The 8,116-nt window shown below is 38.8% G+C and overlaps 1 protein-coding gene and 1 pseudogene across 1 annotated transcript in view; one reads left to right on the top strand and one right to left on the bottom strand.

The window, feature by feature from the left end:
• The window catches only part of ADAMTS9 (ADAM metallopeptidase with thrombospondin type 1 motif 9), a 154,526-nt gene that overhangs the window by 15,310 nt on the left and 131,100 nt on the right, over positions 1-8,116 (top strand). The window lies entirely within an intron of this gene.
• LOC111738643 lies at positions 2,220-2,339 on the bottom strand (annotated as a pseudogene).

The raw sequence follows: 8,116 nt of genomic DNA, 5'->3' as shown, positions 1-8,116 counted from the left end.
TATTATACAATCATTTTGTAGCCATTTATGGGTGACCAAAGTCTGTCCAGACTTCTGCATAGATGTTCTGTACAATTGAAAATCATTAATAAATAGGAAGCATTCTGAATATCACAAAAAGGAACATGAGGAAATGCAAGATATGATGGTTTGATGAGTTTCGAGATGGAACAAAATCAAATGAACGGCAAATGTTGACAAATGTTTTCTTTTTTATTGATCCTCATCTCTCATGTGACATTAGAATTAGAGTGGGGTGTTGAAATGCAGTTGGCCTATGGTGTGTGGAAAAACTTCAAGTTGATGTGATCGGCCTCAGCATTTTCTGTTGTTTATTTTTTTACAATTTTTTTTCTAGTTTTATCTTTCCATTTTTCTATTACGGTATAATTTACATGCAGTAACTGTCATTCTTTATATTCTGCAAGTTTCAGCAAATGCATACAGTCGTGTAACCATCATCACAGTCAAGATAGAGAATAATTCCTAGTGCCCTTTGCAGTCAGTGCCCTGTTTTCTGTCTCTAAAGTTTAGCATGTCATATAAATAGAATAACTAAGCATAGTGCTTTTGAGGTTCATCTGGGTGTTTCCTTTATCAATGATTCATATATTTTTTTTTTAATTGTGCGTAGTGTTCCATTGTATGGATATACTATAGTTTGTTTAGCCAATACCGGTTGAGGGACAATATTTTGACAATTACAGATGAAACCATTACCAATATTTGCATACAGGTTTTTGAGTCAACGTAAGTTTTCATTTCATTTAGGTAAATACTTAGGAGTGAGATCACTGGGTTATATGGTAAGAATATGTTTAACTTTGTAAGAAACTGCCCATCTATTTTTCAAAGTGAGAGTACCATTTTAAAGTCCCACCAGCAGGAAATAAAACTTCCATTTCCACCATACTCTTGCTAGCACTTGGTATTACTGATACTTTGTTTGTTTGTTTGTTTAATTTTAGCCATTCTAATAGATTTGTAGTGGTATTTCATCATAGTTTTAATTTGCTTTTCCCTAATGGCTAAGCATATATTTATGTCTTTATGTGCTTATTTGCCATCCGTGTATCTTCTTTGGTAAAGTCTCTATTCAAATCTTTTGCCCATTAAAAAAAAATTGGAATGTTTTCTTATTGAAATTTGAGTGTTTTCCATGTATTCTGGATATAAGCTCTTTATCAGATAAGTAGTTTGCAAATATTTTCCCCGAGACTATGGCTTGTTCTTTTCATTGTCTTCATTTACAGACACTTATTTCATACACGGCTTCCTTATTTTATTGCAAGCATTTCACGCACCATAGATTTCATGCTGTCACAGGACCACACTGCAGGAAAGAGTAATGGAGAACGCCGTATAGAGTTTGTCCAAGATATAGCAGAAGAGCCATGGAGTAGGAAAGACTTATTTAGGACTTGTTATTTAAAATCATTGCATATGCCAACAGAAAAGGCATGATATTGTTTTTTATTTCTAATTTGCATCTACAAGCACGACTGTCAATTTTAAGTCAGTCTACTTTATGATGGGAACGTGTTCTCTTGGCTAGTAGGTTAAAGGATTACAAAGGAAGCTTTGGATACCTAAGAATGCAACTGTGTTCTTTTGCTCATAATGCACACAGGAGAGAAAGAGAAAGGCAGAGGACAGTGAGACAGAGTAGACATAGAAGAGTCAGTGGTGTGAGATTAATCCCTGTATGACCACAAGCTTTTAGGGAAAGAGAAATGGGAGATATGACCCCATTATCTCCCAAAGTTCTTATCCTGTGCTTTGTGGACAATATAAGAGTTTGTCCAAAGGTAACTTTGATAATGCACTGTTTTTTGTTTTTTAAGAGAGTTTCCTAATCCTCACATTAGGTGCTATTCTAGTGTAAATCAGATTAGAGAGAATGAAAGTGGTTTTCAGAAACTGTTATCTGTTTTAGCATGTCCAAAATTAAAACTTTACAGTAAGTATTGGAGATAGTGTACACCGTACCATCCTTGACATTATTTAACATCAGCTACAGCCCACCTGTTTTGTGCTGGTCTGTCTCTGTTGGTGTTATTCTGTCTCCTCTTACCTGCTCACTCTGCCTACTGTTTAGTCATTTCTTCTATACCCTCTCTAAGAGTGACAGAAGAGGCCAAGAGACTCTGTTGGGTTTTGTCCCCTTTGAACCTTAGGACTTCATTTTTCGGCATTATTCACTTTTTTTTTTTTTTTAATGCCTACAGCACCTGGTATTCCTAGGTAGTCTCCCATCTAAGTACTAACCAGGCCCAACCCTGCTAAGCTTCCGAGATCAGACGAGTATCGGGCACGTTCAGGGTGGCATGGCTGTAGACCAGCATTATTCACTTTTATCTTGTAAAATATGAGAACTCATGCATTTTTAATACTGGAGAGGATTTTAGAGAGAACTTCTGTTCCAGTCTTTCACTTCGTGATAATAAGATCAGGCTCAGAATTTTGAAGGGATTCATAAGCTTGGAGCTAGAATAAATGGGAAAATGGGTCCTGAACACAGGACTCTTACTTACCAGTCCTGTGTTCTTTCCAGGCTGCAAATCAAGGAAAAGCTGTCTGTTAAAGATGCCTAGAAATAGGATGTTCAAAAGTGCTACTCAAATGAGATTTTGGTAGTGCCACTGGATTTAAGTGTAAGAACAATTAAGAATAAACTAGTGAGATCATTTAAGTTATCTCAAGGTTAGGGAGAAAGATATTAGGCTTTTAATTTATTTAAGGAATAATTTACAGCAAGAGCCGAATTTACAGCAACTAACTACCTGAGCTGGGCCAGGGTGTGGGTGCCGTAGGAAGGTGGCCTATGGTTGGGAGGGTTCCTAGTGAGTTCCACTACAATCAGTATAGCATGCCCTTGCAACCACTCATTGCCATGGTCACAGGAACATGGACATCAGGACAAGAAAGAGTTTGTGCTGCAGGCAGTGGTGTATAAACTCGTCCTCAGTCCTGTGTAAACTGGGAGACTTGTGTATCGAAGGAATGTGGGAGATATGCTCTCCAGGAGCTGCTTAGAAGCCTTTTTAAAGAGCTCCTGCCCATCTGCTCTTTAATCTCTGATATGGGAGTGATACTTCGACCCACCACAGGCATTATGTTCATTCAACCTCAGGGCCACCCACAAGCTGCAACAAATGTCAGATAGCAGGAAGCCCTGCAGCCACTTCATTCTTGCAGCCTTAAGAGTACTCACCTTCAGGAATGAGTCACCACAGCCAATACCACCCATAGAGCACCTACTATGCCCCAGGTCCTGTTTTACTGCTTTATATGTATTAAGATATTTAACTTCCCTGTGAGGAAGGACCCATTATCATCCCCATTTCACAGATGAGGAAAGCGAGGATTTAAGTGACTTGCCCAGGGTCACACAGATTAAATGTGGAGCAGCTGGGATTTGAACACTGGTCTCTGACTCTCAACCTCAAACTCTTATTTAGCATATCACCTTGCCTCTCTCTAGTATTTACTCTGAAAACACTTAATGCCTGGAATGCACCATCCTATACAGTAGCCAGTAGTCCCCTGTGTCTCCTGAGCACTTGAAATGCGGCTACTGCCACATGTTGAAATGATAATATTTGAGATATCTGGATAAAATAGAAAATATTATTAAGGTTAATTTTATCTGTTTCTTTGACTTTTTTTTTTTTTTAATGTGGCTACTAGAAATTCTTACCTTCCAAGTGTGGCTCACATTTTATTTCTACTAGAGAGTGCTGGCCTAGAAGATCTCAAGCCATGTCACAAAAGGGCCTCCATCAAAAGCAGACCACAGATAGTGCAGAGTGGCTGTGGGTAGCTGACACCTCACCAACCAGAAAGGCCAGACTCCCCTGACTGCTAAGAGTTGGAATGAGTCAAAACCAACATTTCCCAAAGAGCATTTTGCAGGGTATTAATAGCAAAACCAAACAGTCTCTGAGTAAAATATAATCTCGGGTATGTTCAGCATTTTATACTCCTTCGAATAGATATTCTTTAAATATTCTCTCAAATTGTTTCAAGTGTGCCTCAGTTTTCTCATTTGTGTAATGAAGATAATAATTCCTACCATATCTAGTTGTTGTGATGAATAATCAGATTAATCCAAAGAAAGTGCTTAGAAGAGTTCCTGACACAGAGGAGAGCACCCAACAAATGTTAGCCAGTATTATCAGAACAGTAGTCATGGTTGCTACATCTAGTTGGAGGAGCTGCAGGATGGTGAATGAGGAAGCGTACGGCAGAGCCTTTGGGGGTAGTGCCCAGCTTGCATACCTAAATTAGCAAGTTTAACTCCCCAGTTTGCTGGAGGCACTCGCCCCTTAGAAGACAGTGTGGTGACCCTCAGACATGCCTCCCACTAGCCACCATCCCCCACAGCCCCTTGAACTGCAACAAGCTTCTCAATTGTTTTCTTCCAACAGCATCTTCTTCTCCCCCTGAGAAGAAGCCCTTCAGTACACTCTTCTCCATCTCTTTCTATTTCCAGAGATGCTGAGTCCCCATCACCTGTCTCACAAACTGACCAAGATCTCACAAGTTTCCCCATTACACGGTTAAAAAAATGTAAACTGGTTTCTTTGCCGCAAGACTCCTCAAAGCTCTTAAAATGCTGATGTGCCTGGAGAAAGTCCCAGATGTGAATACTGTGCAAAGTGTTTTTGCAAACCTACTTGATTTGTTTTTGGAAATATCTTCTGGGACTAATGTTCCATAGACCACTCTCAGGGAAACTGTTCATAAGGCTCTGGCCTGCCGAAAAGTAGGCTCAGCAATATCTCTCCCTCCACTGGCCTTTACACTCATTTCCCATTAGTACTGCATGGAGCACTTCCAGACACGGGCATGTCACTTTTTTTTCACCCCAGAGCTCACAGAGAGAGATGGGTTTAGGGACACAATCCTAGTATCCATGGATTCATTGTCATTTTAAAGCTAGCAAATTGAGGACCCTTTAAAAAAATAAAACCTTAGTGAGTTTTCATTCATACCCTTTTAAGCTTTTTATATACAGAATAACTCCGTCCCCCCTCCCACCCCACCCGACCTGCCCCACCCCTAACGTCAGCTCTTCCTCCACCCAGTTTCTGGAAACACATTGTTCTTTATCATTAGAACATCATTGGTTTTATGGCTGTTTTTGTTTTTATGTTTTATCTTTTTTCCCCCCACATCTAGCTTGTTTATCCATCTTCCTCTGGTTCCAGGAGACTATTTCTCCTGTCCTGTGGAGGCCTTGTCTGAAGGCTTCGCTAAGTAACTCCTGAGCATACCCAATGAGCGCAGATCTTAGCTCTAACTAGAACAAAAACAGCCAGGGAACTGTCATGGCTTCCACTTTTTGCTCCCAGTGTGTTATCAGGCCTTGGAGCCAGTTGAGAAGTGGAAGTGTTTGCATTTGTTTACATCTAATTAAGCCTCAGACTCTTCTTCTCACTATCAGTCTGCATGTGTTTGTTACCTAGATTGATAGCCCTGTGAGAGCAGAGCCTGGCCTTTAGAGCCTTCAGTTCCTTCCCTCCCTCTCTCCCTCCCTCCTTTTGGTTCTTCCTTTTCCCTCTCCTTTCCTTTAGAAGATTCTTTCTAAAACAAAATTGTTTTGTTTCAGAAACCTCAATGTCAACACACTAATTTACAAACAGGATATTTTGCATACTACCAGTGAAACAATAACAGCTAATAATTTTTATCACATGACATATTTAATAGATCCCTCCTGTGTGTCACTGCTCTAGGGGGCTTTTATGTGTTATCTCTTTTAACCCTCACAGCTAGCCTTTGAGGTGTATGCTGTTATTGTCCTCCTTTTACAGATGAAGAAACTGAGCCTTAGAGGCAGAAAAGGCTGCTAGAGTAGTGCTAAGGCAGGAATGTGAACCAGGCTAGTCAGGCTTCAGAATCCCAGTGTGAAACCACTAATGGTTCTTGTCCTTCTGGCTGTCCAGCCTAGGTAGAGCGAAAAAGGGACTTGCTAAAAGCCTCGCTCTCCAGTTTTCCCTGTGGTCCTGTGCTGCGACCACACGATCACAAGGTGACTCAGTGCCTTAAGAAAGTTCAGTTAAATTTTTATAAACCTTATGAAAATAGAGAGCAATGATTAACTTCCCAGCTGTTAATGTTAGCATTCGAATCTTCTTAGCCCAACCCCAGTTGGTGGGAAACACTCAATGAGTAACTGCTGAATAAACAAGGCCTGGATGTTATTTTCTAAAATAATTCCAGTTATTTTGTAATGTACTATGCATTTTATTGCATGGCAATGTGAAATGGAGCTCATTTAAAACATTTTTACCAAATAAGCAAATACTAAAGTTTTTGACTGTGAGTTTTTTAAATAATGATACCATCTTAAATTTTTATAATAGTTTCCTTTTAAAAATTGCCCCAGGTTTTATTCTTGTTTTGTTCAACTTACCTAGTCCAGTGCCTTTCACAAAATAGGGGCTCAAGTAGTAATTTTTAAAGTCAATTTTCAAAGAATTTTCCATATACTTTCTCATTTAATTCTTAAAAATAGCATCAAAATAAAAGCAAGTATTTATATGCCCATTTAAGAGGTCAGGAAACTGGAGACCAGAAAAGTTTCTTAGAAAAGATCATTTCAGGATATAAACAGCTTATAACTTTGAAATTGTTATTGTAAGCCAGAAAATTGTTATTGTGAGACTGTTTGTAACAATCACTCTCCCTTAAGTGATTCCTTTTAGTTCTAACTTACTTTATGACTGGTAAAAATAGAAAAAAAAAATTACAAAAAATTACATTATTTATTGGGTCCTTTCTATGTGCTAGTATCTTTATATGCATGATCTCCAGTGGTTTCTCAAAGCAACTCTATGAAATAGGTACTGTTCTTATTCAGCTTTACAAGCGGGAGAAAGGAGAGCGAGCAAGTCACTTATTTGCCCAAGTAAAATAGAACTTGAAGCTTGCTCCCTTTAGAGAATGAGCTCTTAGAACACTGGCTATTTACTATTTGTAGTCATCAAGGCCAAAATGGTTTCAAAAGCAGCATTAACTCACATTCTTGGAATACAGTGTTACAACTGTAGTGCCTATAACTTAACACTAGGAAGCAAACAACTGCTAGTTAGAGCTTAGTATGCCTGGATTTTGTTTACATGCACACATGAGGGTTCAAATTGCAAAATAATACACGTTTCTCTGAATGAAAGTGTGTATTCGATTCTTGGGTATATCACATGCTTTTTTTTTTTTAATTAAGTCTCATTTTTTAGAGCAGTTGTAGGTTCGCAAAAAAATTGAGAGGAGGGTACAGAGATTTCCCTGTCCCCACACACACATAGCCTCCCCACTATTGACATCCCTTCACCAGAGTGGTGCATTTGTTACAATTGATGAACCTACACACATGATGATCACCCGAAGTCCATAATTTACATTATGATTCCCTCTTGGTGGTGTACATTCTGTGGCGAGGACAAATGCATAATGACATATATCTATCATTATGGTATCATACAGAGTATTTTCAGTACCCCAACAATCCTCTGAATGCTCTTCCTATACATCCCTATCTAGCCACAATCCCTGGCAGCCACTGATATTTTACTGTCACCACAGTTTTGTCTTTTCCAGAATGTCGCATGATTGGAATCATACAAGATGTAGCCTTTTCAGATTGGCTTCTTTCACTTAGTAAAATGCATTTAAATTTCCTTCAAATCTATTTATGGCTCGTTAGCTCATTTATTTTTAGTGCTGAATAACATTCCCCTGTCTTGGATGTATCACAGTTTATTTATCCATTCTCCCACTGAAGGACATCTTGGTCGCTTCCAACTTTTAGCAATTATGAATAAAGCTACCATAAACATCTACATGCAAGTTTTTGAATGGACATAAGTTTTCAGCTTTTTTGAGTAAATATCAAGGAGCACAACTGCTGGATCATACATTAAGAGTATGGTTAGTAAGAAACACCCAACCTGTCTTCGAAGTGACTGGACCATTTTGCATTTCTACCATCAATGAATAAAAGTTCCTGTTGCTCCATATCCTCATCAGCATTTGTCAGTATTAGTGTTCTGGATTTTAGCCATTCTAATTAGGGTATAGTCATATATCATTGCTGTTTTACTTTGTATTT

This window comes from Pteropus vampyrus, unplaced genomic scaffold (genome assembly GCF_000151845.1).
Source record: "Pteropus vampyrus isolate Shadow unplaced genomic scaffold, Pvam_2.0 Scaffold41, whole genome shotgun sequence".
NCBI classification, from domain to species: domain Eukaryota; kingdom Metazoa; phylum Chordata; class Mammalia; order Chiroptera; family Pteropodidae; genus Pteropus; species Pteropus vampyrus.
Note: the sequence above shows the minus strand (reverse complement) of the source record. Positions and strands in the feature narration are given on the sequence as shown.